The sequence below is a fragment of the Puma concolor genome, chromosome C2 (assembly GCF_028749965.1).
Source record: "Puma concolor isolate L17-30 chromosome C2, mPumCon1.1.hap2, whole genome shotgun sequence".
Taxonomy (NCBI): Eukaryota; Metazoa; Chordata; class Mammalia; order Carnivora; family Felidae; genus Puma; species Puma concolor.
The window spans coordinates 12423302-12435980 of record NC_141675.1 but is presented as its reverse complement, the minus strand read 5'-3'; positions in this window follow the sequence as shown (position 1 = coordinate 12435980).

The window sequence follows — 12679 nt, the reverse complement described above, 5'->3', positions numbered from 1 at the left end:
TCCTAACTCATTTGGGAGACTCATAGGGATTCCAATACTCTGCCCTCCCCGCCCCAGGAATAAGAATTGAAAAGCAGGTTTCCCCAGGGGTTGCTGCAGCCATCGTGAAGCCAGGAGACAAGAAATGCTAACGGCAAAATCCATACACAGAGGAGAGTCTAAGGAGAGAAGCACAGACGAATGCAGCTGTAGGAGATGCTGTGGGTACCCTGCCCTGACCCCACACTGACACATGCCACTGCTGGGAGTGTTGGCTGCAGAGAGCTGACAGCTGCCATTTTCTCCTGAGAATTGCTGTCTGCGGATGAGATGCCCGACTGCCCCCTCCCAAAAGGTATGCACCCTTCCATCCCTAAAATAACGGACAGCAAATGACTGACTAGCACAGGAGTACAAGAGGCTACCTTCCTAACTCACAGTTAAGACTGGCTTTGTGGTACCATTCATGCTACAGAGGATATCATGTCTCTGCTTAGCTCCTCTTTCTGCCTCTTGATTTATTCACTCCCTTTCTCCTGAGGGTTCTTCCTCCACAAACCATTTGGACTCAAACCCCTGTTTCACATTGTCTTTCTTGGGAACCCAACGGAAGACAGTGCCTGAGAGCATGATTAAACCGTGCCTGACACCCGCCCTCTCTGTTCTTCCAGTTGTGTGAACCAGTATGAGCTCTTGTGTTTGAATACAGTATGGTTAAGATTTTTCTACTACTTGTAGCTGAAACTTCCTGAGTTAGGACATGGAGGCTAATGGATTTTACTGGGAAATCTGGGTCAGAAAACACACACAGCATGAGCTGCAGGTTTTCATGGCTGCTATAAGACCTAGAGCAAAGTGATCTTGGACTCAGGAAAGAACAAGGGTATTCCTGGGATAATAATTTCTGAGGGTATGTTGAATATGAGAGATCTTATTTGCATATGCTAGGAAGTTAAGCCAGGTGAGTGAGATTTGTATCTACTGACAAAATTGTATGACCATTGAGACACATGAGGGGGGAAGGGGAGGAGTTGGGTCCAATGTCCAAATATCTTCACCACCGTCTTACATTACAATAGAGAAACAGCTTAATCCTAAAGGGAATTACCTGAGAAAGGTATTCTTGAACTGACCTTGAGATTAGGAGGTTACAGGACCCATGTCCCCATCCCCAGGATATAGCTAGGTGTTTATCCCCCATGTTACAGGCCTGTGCTGACCAGTACACTGGCCATTTGTCACGTGTGGCTATTGAGCATTAAAATGTAGTTTAAACTTGCATGTGTGATAAAACCTGAAATACACAATGAAAATAAAATACTTATATGAACTATCTCATTAACAATTTTTATTAAATTATCCTTTGAAATTATAATATTTTAGATCTACTAGGTTATTACAATTAATCTGACATGTTTATTTTTATACTTACTAATGTGGCTCCTAGAAATATTAAAATACAAACATGGCTTCTATTAAATCGCTGTTAGTACTTATCTGAGCAGTTGAAGGCATAGGGCTGTGTCATACTAATAACATAGGAGCCAGACTTGGAAGCTCATGCCAAAAATTCATTAAGGTGCAGGAGTTTGGATTTAGAGCTAATATTAGTATGAAAACATGACTAACCAGACAGCTAAAAACTAAATATCCAGGATATCCAGGGAAGTTTAAGTCACCGCATGCTCAATCTAGTGTTTTACAAAATGCCGCTCAACAATTATAACTGCTTATTTTTTATTTCCAAAATAAAAATGGCTGAAACGACATTAAGGTGCAACGTGGCAACAGACTAAAAGGCGTTTGCCAACAAACTTACAGGAAAATGCACAGAGCACAGGATGGAGAGGATGTGAAAGAGACGTGAAAGAGACAACCGTTACAACCAATGATACAACGTGGGAAGGTGCTGTGCAGTTGAATAAAAATACTTGTCTCTGTTTACACTATTTACTAAATCCCTTTGTGACACAGAGATCCATGAAGAAATACATTTTGGGAAACTATTACAAGAGATGATGCATTGCTTAAAATGTTTTGGAGAGGAGCCGTGGCTGTTTTGACTGGAAAAAAATAGATTCCAAAGCAAACTGGCAGGAAACCTTTCTTTTCTTCAGTGATATTTGTTGGCTGTGGTAGTGTGTCCCAGTAAGGTACTACAGTCCCCAGCCTCCTTTGCAACTATGTACAGTCAAGTGACCACATTCTGGACACTTAGATGAAGACATTAGATGGAACTTCTGGGAGGCTTCCTTGAAAGAGAGAACAGAAAGCTAGAAATACAGCCCTTTTGATCTTGCTCTTCCTTTTATTCCTTCTTGGGCCCAGACGTGATGGCTAGAGCCACAGTAGCCATCTTGTTGCTTTGAGGATGGAAACCACAGAAAGGATATGGGAGCAGAAAGAGAAAAAGCTTATGACAGTCTCGAAGGTGAGTCTCAGGGCTTTTTCTGTGTGCGATAAAATTAGTGTGTTTTCACTTTTTTTTTTTTTTAACTGATAAAGGTAATTAAAATTTTTTGGAAATCCCTGGCCTCTGGAAGAAGATAGAGTGTCCAGGATTGGAATTGGGGAATGAACAGAAAAGGGAAAGTAAAACAGACCACAGGAGGATAGGAGGGGGTTTGGGGAGAAGGAGGACTCTCTTTTAGAACCGCACCAACCTCCATTAAGGGAATAATCAAACCTGACCACACCAAGGGGCTCTTTCTTGTTTCAGTTCCTTGGAGGCACGCTAGAGGTATCTTGATAAAGATAAAATAAAAGTCCTCCATGATCAGGCCTGGCTACCTCTCTGGTCTCATTACCTGCCAATCACTCTTTCTTTTGGTCTGCCATTCCTTTTGAAGACTCGCTCAAACATTAATTCTTTATCAAGAGCAAAGTCAAGTGGAAGAATCAGAGAGATAAAAGCAGATAAAAGTAGATAGGCAGCATTAAAGCCATTTAGCTACCCGCTTGCGAGCAAGACCGAGAAGTCCTATCACTGCCCTATGGTTAAATTTTGATTGTGAAAGGTTATAAAACTCTTTTAACAGTAGAGCCAATAGAAAGAGTCCATTTATTTCACAGCGTTGTGCTGCCAGCTTCAATAGCAGCCTCATCGCTATTGAACTCACTTTCAACACAACAGTCAAAGAATGGATTTTTTTCCCCTCTTAAATATCAATTCCTTGCCTGTGAGCTTTACATATGGATTTCAGTTTTTGAACCAGAACAGTCAAGAAGCATCTCCATATCGTCGCCAAACAAATCCCTCAATTTTTCCAAAGGCAGATCCCCCAAATAAACTGAATTTAAGGCTGCTTGAACTCTTTATAAAATCTGAACCAGAAATCTTTGTCAGGTTTCAGTAATCCCTTCCGCAGATATAGTATCAAGATCTCCAAACTGCAAACTTCTGCCTTCGTCAGGAAAACATAAATGAACCTCATAAGTATACATGCACGTGTGTGTATATGGTTGTGTGTGTATGCATATAAATGCTTAGAGGTAAAAGAAAAGGCTCCCTTAGAAACATTTCATTTCTAAGAAAAGGAACAGAGCTCCACCGGTTATTGGATTTAAGTTTCCACAATGAATAAGAGGGTCATGTGTTCAGAATCCCAGCTTTAGCTGCAATTAAATACTGACCTTGTTTGTCTTTCTTATGAAGGATTTGTATTTATGCCCGAATCCTGACTTGACAGATACGCAAAGGAGAATTAATTGTACGCAGATAAAATTTCATTTTTCTTCTTTAAGGTTAATATTCACACATTGCTTCCTAAAATTCTTAAATGGTTTATAGCCAAGAAATACAAAATTAGATATAAAATTATAATACTTCAGGAATGTAACTGAAAAGGAGCACAAGTAATAAATCCTATTATTGTAGCTGGATAATGCAGACGAGGGTCTATATTTACACTATTTGCAATGTGATCTTTTATTTGGAATAGGTTTTAATTTAAAATGTAATTAAGATTATATCAGTAAGGACTCTTTATATTGTACACCATAGGAAGCCCAACTCAAATGTAATGAAAGACTGTATTGACTCACAAAATTGGAAAGTTCAGAATTAAGGCAAGCTTTGGGTTTTGTTTGACCCAAAGACTCACAATATCATCAAGCCTCATTTTCCTTCAGTTCTTTCAGCTTCTCCCTCCTTTGTGCTTTCATTTCATCCTTAGGCTGGCTTGCCTCATGGTAGGAAGATGGCTGCCAGTGTTTTCCAGAACTCCATACTGCAGTCTTCACTTCCAGGTGAGGGATACTGTTTTTCCCCAAACCATGAGTTAAGAGTGTTAAGCTTCACATTGTATCATCCTTCAGTGTTTTAGCATCTCTAAAACTATAAATGTCACAGGAAGTTAGAATAATCTTGATTGACCTGGGCCAATTCTGACCTCTAGACCTAGAGGCCTGGTTAATCTCACATAAACCTTATGTCTGCTATTCAGGGGAAAGGGAATGAAACAAATTTTTGAGAGGCCACCAGAATATTCATTACCAAAGAAGATTAAAAAGATATATATTTCTAAAGTGCAGTATTTACTTGCCTTAATGTCATGTCCAGTCATAAAACCATGACAATGTAAGGTCCCAGCACGGGAAAAACTCACAGATTTGATGGTGTAAAACTTACCCAATAAGGAATCGCAGTCTGGGGAGGAGATGGTGAAGTGACCAATAAATGTACTATTGTGTGGTAAGTACCGTGAGCAATAGAAACACAGTCTTGGAATTATCTGGGGCTTCAGAAGCTTGGATCTGAGTTGTGGATGCCTTCGACACATTTCCTCGGCAACAAAATGGGAATAAGATCTTATTATTCGTGGTGAGTTCAGCTGCAAGTAACACGAAACAAAATTCAAATTCTTTCACCATAAGAACAATTACCTCACGTTACAGAAGACCAGAATTGATAATTCGGTCACTTGATGGCCTCATTAAGGACCAAAATTCCTTGTGTATGTTGGTATTTTCCTTCAGTATTAGCCTTTTGTGTTTGCTAGATGACCAGCTCCTCATGTAGCCACACCCATAAGACCAAAAAGGAAGTCATGCATCTCTGTGGAGAGCAACAAAACTCTTGGGCAGAAGCCATTTGTCACCTTGCCATCAGCAAACATCTTGTTTGGCCAGAATTGTACCATATGTCCACATCTTAACTTCTGTCTGCTAGAGGTAGTAGAATGGTATCCTTGGCCCAGACTCATCAAGGTTCATCCTCTTGAAATACGCAGAGAAAGGACTTTATCCCAGAACATGCGGATAAACAAAACTTTTAACCAAAATTCAGGAAGGAAAAGTTATGTAGAGTTGGAGGTGGAGACAAGCATGGGCCAGACAGATTTGGGAAAATCTACCCAAATGCCCACTGAACCAAACTCACAATTAGTATATGAAAGGAGCTTATCCCACAGTTAGTGTGCAGTATGTGCAAGGGCTCAATAAATAGTTACTAATGCTGCTATCTATAGAAGATTCGTGTGATGTGGAAAAAAATCACACTAGAGGATGCACCAGTCTGAGTGTTGAAAACAGAAGCGTTGTGAACTTTCCTAGATGACAAATGACAAGGGAAGGAAGGGGGCCAGAGGCTATGGGGCTGGAGATAGTAGATAATTAAGTAGTTGCTAAGGACTTAGTTTCCAATTGGATCAGGAAGTCTAGAAAGATTGAACTTTCTGGTATGACACAACAGTATCTGTGGATAGATGTGTCATTTGCTAGGACGAGAATAAAAGGGAAGTGTCTGGTTAGATTGCAGGGTAGAGATGCCAAGTTCAGGGATGGGAATTATGAGTTTAAGGTGTCTTCAGAACATTCCAGTACAGACTTAATTGTAGTACAATCTGCTACTGTTTATTTAGTAGTATGTCATTCATTCATTCAACAAATATTTACTGTATACCTACTGTGCCCTTGGGTCTGAGCTCAATCCATTACAAGCATTGTTGTGTAATCTTCTTAAAATTATTTATTTATTTATTTATTTTTGAGAGAGAGAGAGAGAGAGAGAGACAGAGAGCAAGCAGGGGAGGGGCAGAGAGAGAGAGAGAGAGAGAGAGAGAGAGAATCCAAAGCAAGCTCTGAGCTGTCAGTGCAGAGCCTGATGTGGGGCTTGAACCCACAAACCATGAGATCATGACCTGAGACAAAACCAAGAGTTGGACTTTAACTGACTGAGCCACCCAGGCGCCCCATGTTATGTAATCTTCCAAACCCTGCTACAAGATAGTTGCCCAGTGATTTCCAACCATTGCTTTTGAAGCCAATTTGGAATCCATTCACTGGCGCATCACTGATAGTTAATTACATTGTTGGCAGCAGCATCCTCAAACACAAAAGCCACATTGTTTATGTTAACTCAGGAGTGAGGTTTTCTCTTGTTATCATTAGAATCAGACCTGCAAACTCATTAACTTTGTCTCATTTATATACGCTAAAGAACCTGAAAATTAAGTGCATGAAAATGCATTGAGTGAAATAGACTGATAACATATCACATCCAAATACATGCAAAAAAAAAGCTTAATGTTGGTGCTATTTTGATAATAAATTATATATATATATATATATATATATATATATATATATATACACACACACACATCTATATAATTTATTTTCTGTATATTTATTATATATATAAAGTTAACATCTGTCAGAGCTTTATAAGTTATAAAGAGTTTTCATAGACATTATCATGCTTGATTCACAAGAAAAGAGAGTGAGACATAACCCCCCCCTTTTTTAATGTATTTATTTTTGAGAGAGAGAGAGAGAGGAGAGAGAAAGAGGATGCTAAGTGGGCTCTGTGCTGACAGCAGAGAGCCTGATGTGGGGCATGAACTCACAAGCCACAAGATCATGACCCCAGCCAAAGTCAAAACGCTTAACCAACCGAGCCACCCAGGCATGCCAAGACATAACCCTTTAACTAAACTTACATTTTAAGATAATTGTAGATTCACATGGCTATAAGACATAATACAAAGAGATTCCAAGTACTCTAAATCCAGTTATCGATCAATGGTAACATTGCAAAGCTATTACAATATTTCAACCATGATATTGACGTTGATGCAGCCAATAGTACTAGTCCATGGTATAGATGTATCACAATGTATTCAATCACTCACCTGTTGAAAGGTATCTGTGTTATTTCCACTTTGGGGCTACTACAAATGTTCTTGCCCCTTTTTCTTTGTGAACGAATATCTTCATTCATATGGGATAGATGCCGAGAAGTGGAATTGCTCAGTTATGCCGCAGTTGTAGATTTAGTTATTTAAGAAACTGCCACATTGTTTTCCAAAGTGGCCATACCATTTTACATTCCCACCAATAATGTTTGAGTGATCCAATTTCTCCATGTCCTCACCAACATTTGGTGTTGCCCCTATTTTTTATTTTAGCTATGCTCACAGGTATGTAGTGATATCTCATTGCGGCTTTAATCTGCAATTCCCTAATGGCTATTGTTGTTGAGCATCTTTTTATGTGCTTATTTGTCATCTGTGGGTCGTCCTTGGTCAAATGTCTTCTGGTTTTGTTTGCCCATGTCCTTACTGCTTTGTAGTGTTATACATTCTCAAATAATTTTGAGAATTCTTTATATGTTCTAGATAGTTGTTCTTTATCAGCTATGTGAATCGTAAATATTTTTACTCACCTGTAGCTTATCTATTCATTTTTTCAAAGGGTCTTTCATAGAGCAGACATTTTCATTTTGATGAAGTCTAATTTATCAACTCTTTTCTCTTATCCTTTTGTTCTCAAGACTAACAATACTGGGCTAGAGCTACATTGCAAAGATTTCTCCTCCTATGCTTACTTTTCCAAACTTCGTATAGCTTTACCCTCTACATTTAAGTCTGTGATCCATTCTGACTCAGTTTTTATATAAGATGGGGGGGGTTAGGTCCAAGTTTTGCTTGTTTTCTTTCGGTTTTGGCTTTTACATAAGGAAGTCCACATGCTCTAGCATGATTTGTTGAAAAGGCTATCTTCTCTCTGTTCAATTGCTTTTGTATGTTTGCAACACATCACTTGGGCGCGTTTATACGGGTCTATTTCTGGGTTCTGATTCACTGATCTATGTGTCTTCCTCTTTCTGCCATTACCATGCAGTCTTGATTACTGTAGCTTGAAATCAGATAGACTGAGGCCTCTCATTTTATTATTCTTTTTCAAAATTGGCTTAGGTATTTAGGTTCCTTTGCCTTTCCGTGTACATTTTAGAACAGGTTTTTCTTTCAGGACATTTTTCCATGCTAACAAAAGATCATGCTAGTATTTTGACAGGAATTGATTTAAAAGTGTATATCAATTTAAAGAGAATTGGTGTCTTCACTACTTCAAGTATTCCAATCAGTGGATCTTGTGTGTCTCTCCCTGTATTTGGGCCTCTCCTAATTTCTTTCATCAATGTTGTGTAGTTTTCAGCATACAAGTTCCGTACGTGCTTTGTTAAATTTATACCTATGTGTTTCATTTTTGAGCTATGTAACTGGCATTGTAGTTTTCATTTCAGTGTCTACATGTCCATTGCTACTGCATAGAAATATAATTGATATTTATGTGTTTATCTTATATCTTGTGACCTTGCTGAACTCACATTATTTCCAGGAAAGTTTTTGTAGATGGGATTTTCTACATAAGCAATCATGTCATCTGAAAATAGGGACAGTAATTTCTATTGTTCTATTCTAATTCACTGATTCATTCTTCCATCATTTCTAATCTGTGGAACCCATCAAATGAGCTTTTTATTTCAGTTATTATATTTTTCAGTTTTAAATTTCCATTTAATTCTTCTTTATATTTCTCGTTCTTTGCTGAGTTTTCCTGTTTTTATTTTTCATTTATTTTTAGGTATATTTCTAATTTCTTATTGAAGCATTTTTATCATGGATGCTTTAAAATCTTTGGTAGATAATTGTAATAGCACCATTTTCTTGGTGTTGGCGTTTGTTATCTTTTCCCATTCAGTTTGAGATCTTCCTGGTGTTTGATATGAGTGATATTCTAGAGAAACCTGGGCTTTTTAAATTATGTTGTGAAACTCTGGATCTTGTTTAAATCTTCTGTTTAAGGGTTTTGTTTGTTTGGTGTGTGTGTGTGTGTGTGTGTGTGTGTGTGTGTGTGTGTGTGTTTGTGTCTGCTTGGCTTTCAATACTGCTCCAATAGGTTGAGGGGCACCACACTGTTACTGACAGGTAGAAGTCAAAGTCCAGGCTGCCCATTTGACCTCCACTGACACCTGGCTGTGGTGTGGGGAGACTCTCATTGCTGGGTGCAGTTAGGAGTTCCAGCTCCCATGTGGTATCCACTGACGGGAAAGTAGAGGTGGCCTTCTTACTCCTGGGCAATAGTAAAAGTCCCGATTCTCCATGAGCTCTTGTCTGATAGCACCCCAACGGGAAATGGTAGAGACACTTTATCACTGCAGGATAGGGGTAGAAATCCAGGCTTCCTGCATGGTCTCCACTCACAGCACAGAAGCAGGAAGGGGCAGAATGGGGCGCTCTACTGGCCAGTGGCGATGAAAGTCCTGTCTTTCTACTTGGCCTTCTCTGACCCCACCTTAGTAGGGGGGGTTGGGATCCCTCATTAAAACTACACAAGCATGGGGGCGCCTGGGTGGCGCAGTCGGTTGAGCGTCCGACTTCAGCCAGGTCACGATCTCGCGGTCCGGGAGTTCGAGCCCCGCGTCGGGCTCTGGGCTGATGGCTCAGAGCCTGGAGCCTGTTTCCGATTCTGTGTCTCCCTCTCTCTCTGCCCCTCCCCCGTTCATGCGCTGTCTCTCTCTGTCCCAAAAATAAACAAACGTTGAAAAAAGAAAACAAAAAAAAGAAAAACTACACAAGCATGGAAATCTATGCTCCCCTTTTGGTCTTTGCTAGTATGGGTGGAACCACAATATCTTACGTGGTATTTTGATGGAGTATAGCAGTTACCGTCTAAAATTTTTCTGTTTTGCTGGATTGCCTCCTTTCTAGTCTTTTGGCTGGGGTTTTGTTTTTGTTTTTTAGCCTTACCTGTTGATGTTTCCTGGTTGTTGGCTTCTTTAGCTCCGAGTATGAGCTTTTGGGGAGGGGCAGAGGGGAGGACTGAGAAACTCACCACCATGTGGTTCCTCAGGTTCGAGGTCCCTAGTTGATTTTACTTCTTTCCACCTTCCATAGTCTTCCTATGTTTTCCTACATACAGAGTCCAAGGTTTTTACTTGTGCTAATCAGGAGGTATAGGGAAAAGTAGCTCTAAGCCATCTTTGAAGTGGAAGTCTGATGTGATTATCAACTTGACTTTAAACTTAAAATCAATCAGGCTCAGAAATGTTGGATAAATTGCTCAGGGTCTCCAACCTGGAAGGTGGAAGATAGGAAAAAAGGGTCAAGAATAAGGACTCTGACGTGAGATGGATTGGGTCTGGTTCCCAGATCTATCATTCACTCTAAATATTATTAGTAAACTTTTTTTTTTTAATCAAAAACCCCTTTGAAAATCTGATGGAAGCTATGATCCCCTCTTTTGACAAACACGTGTACATGAATTCATACAAATTGTTGCACATCGTGGTAAATTCCATGAATTCCAGATTAAGATCTCCTGTTTTGGAGAAAAGTATGCTATAGGCTTGCATGTAGGGAAGAGAGAGGCCACACTTATGAAGCAGCAGCAAAGAATCACATCCTAAATGGTCATTCACTGGTCCAAGAACTGACCTCAGGATCAGACGGCTGTGAGGCCATGCAGCAAGGAGAGGGCAACCATGGGGGCATCATGGGAGTGCCAAGAGTAGGGGGTTAAACTGGATGGTATCCCCCTACCTTACCAGCGCTCTACTGTCTACCCCCACCGCATCTCCCATCCCAGGAGTCTCCAGGGATGACTCTCCTGGACAGGCAGTTCCACTGGGCTCCTCTGTGTGTGAAGACACTGTCCACTAATTGTCAATCACCATGATGCATGGGCTGTAGAAATGCTCCCAGGGCATTCTGGCTCCAGAGCACCCTGGCCCCTTCTGGATAGGGAGCAAGTGACAGTACTTGAAATTTTGGTGTGGACTTAAGCATATCCGTATACCCTGAGCCAGGAGCAGACGTGAGAGCCCAGTGTAGGGACATGTAAGTCAGCAAAAAAGAGAGTTGAAGAAGTCCCTGAGGAACAGAAGAAAGAAAAGTCAGGTAACCAATTGGTGTTCTGGCTCTTACTAGCTGTGTAGCCTCAGGCAAGTCACTAATGTCTTGGAATCTCGCTTTCATCGTCTGCAAAATGGAGTTCATAATTCTCGCCCTGTCAACATCATGTGGTTTTCGTGAGGCAAAAATAAGATCTGGTGTGTGGGGACTCTTTGTGAATTGGAAAATACTACACCAGCATTATTTTTAGGTCTGGCTGGAGATTGTACACTTCACCCAGAAGTAGAATTTTATCTACAGAATCGTTATTTTTCTGTAAAAGATATTCATGTAAAAGCCCTGATTTGAAAACCTATAAAAGGTCTATGGTAAAACCAAGATCGAGTTTTCTTTACTTAGAGAAAAATGTCCTGGGGAATATGGGTGTTCCCCATGAAAGAAACAGTACGTTTCATGGGAGCAGATGGTTGAGATGAAGGAAAAGTAGAGCATAACAAAAGGTGTCTATAAAATCAGTCAAATAAAACATGAAGTGTTGGGAAAATAGCCCAATGTTTTAATCGTCTTTCGGGCGTTGATTTTGTGTGTGGAGGCAAAAGATAATGATAAATTTCAAAGGCAGCCTCTCTGAACTACTTCCTCTGGAATTCTAAAGAACAAGTATCATTCTGATCGCCTGTAGGTGAGGAATGACTGCAAGAAGCAGATGGTTTGATGTTGTTATGACTCCGCGATAAGCATTCACCATGGCAATTCTAAACAAGAACCAATGGGTCTATTGTCAACTTCAGGAAGGAGGCACCCCTTTGAAATGCCCGAAGGCACATGTAGCACATGCTTTTCCAATGATTCAGTGGGTTAATAATTAATCACCTCTTGAGACTTTTGCAAATGATTATGCAAGAGCGCATTTCACACTGTGAATTCTTCACCTCTGATACGCTGAAGCATAAGTGTTTTGTTACCAAATATTCTTTGCAATTGTTCTTAGCTGTTAAACTAAAGCTTCTGCTTTTATAGAACTGCTGTGAACTGACTCAAGGCATTTTGTCATTGCCAAACATTTGCATATGTTTGGTGGATGGGGGAAATTAGAAATGGGTTGAGACCCCAAGGTCTCCCCATATCCTTGCCACCAGGTAACACTTAACACTGGAAGCAAGTCTCAAACTGAATTCTGCTACACATATGTATATTTATTAAGTAAACCAATGTCCACCTCCTCTGTGGAAAAGTGAAGTCTCTGCTCTCTGTCCTTTCACACACTCTGAAAGTATTTTGCAGGAAATAGTCACTCCAGGAAAATGTGACCGTTTTCTAGCAGTAGGATTCAGTTAATCTGAGATCAAGGGTCAGAACCTTCCAACAGAAGCCAAACACAGGATACTGGGTTAGGCCTGGGGCTCCCTCTTTAAGCCAATTTATATGTCTTGAGCAACAGTCATTTCACCAACAAAAATTCATTTCTGACTTGCACATGACACTTAGCAAACCGTCTGGAGTTGATCTAAGATAAATATGGCAAAAACTGCTTAGGGGTGCAGTCTCGATAAGAGCTTTCT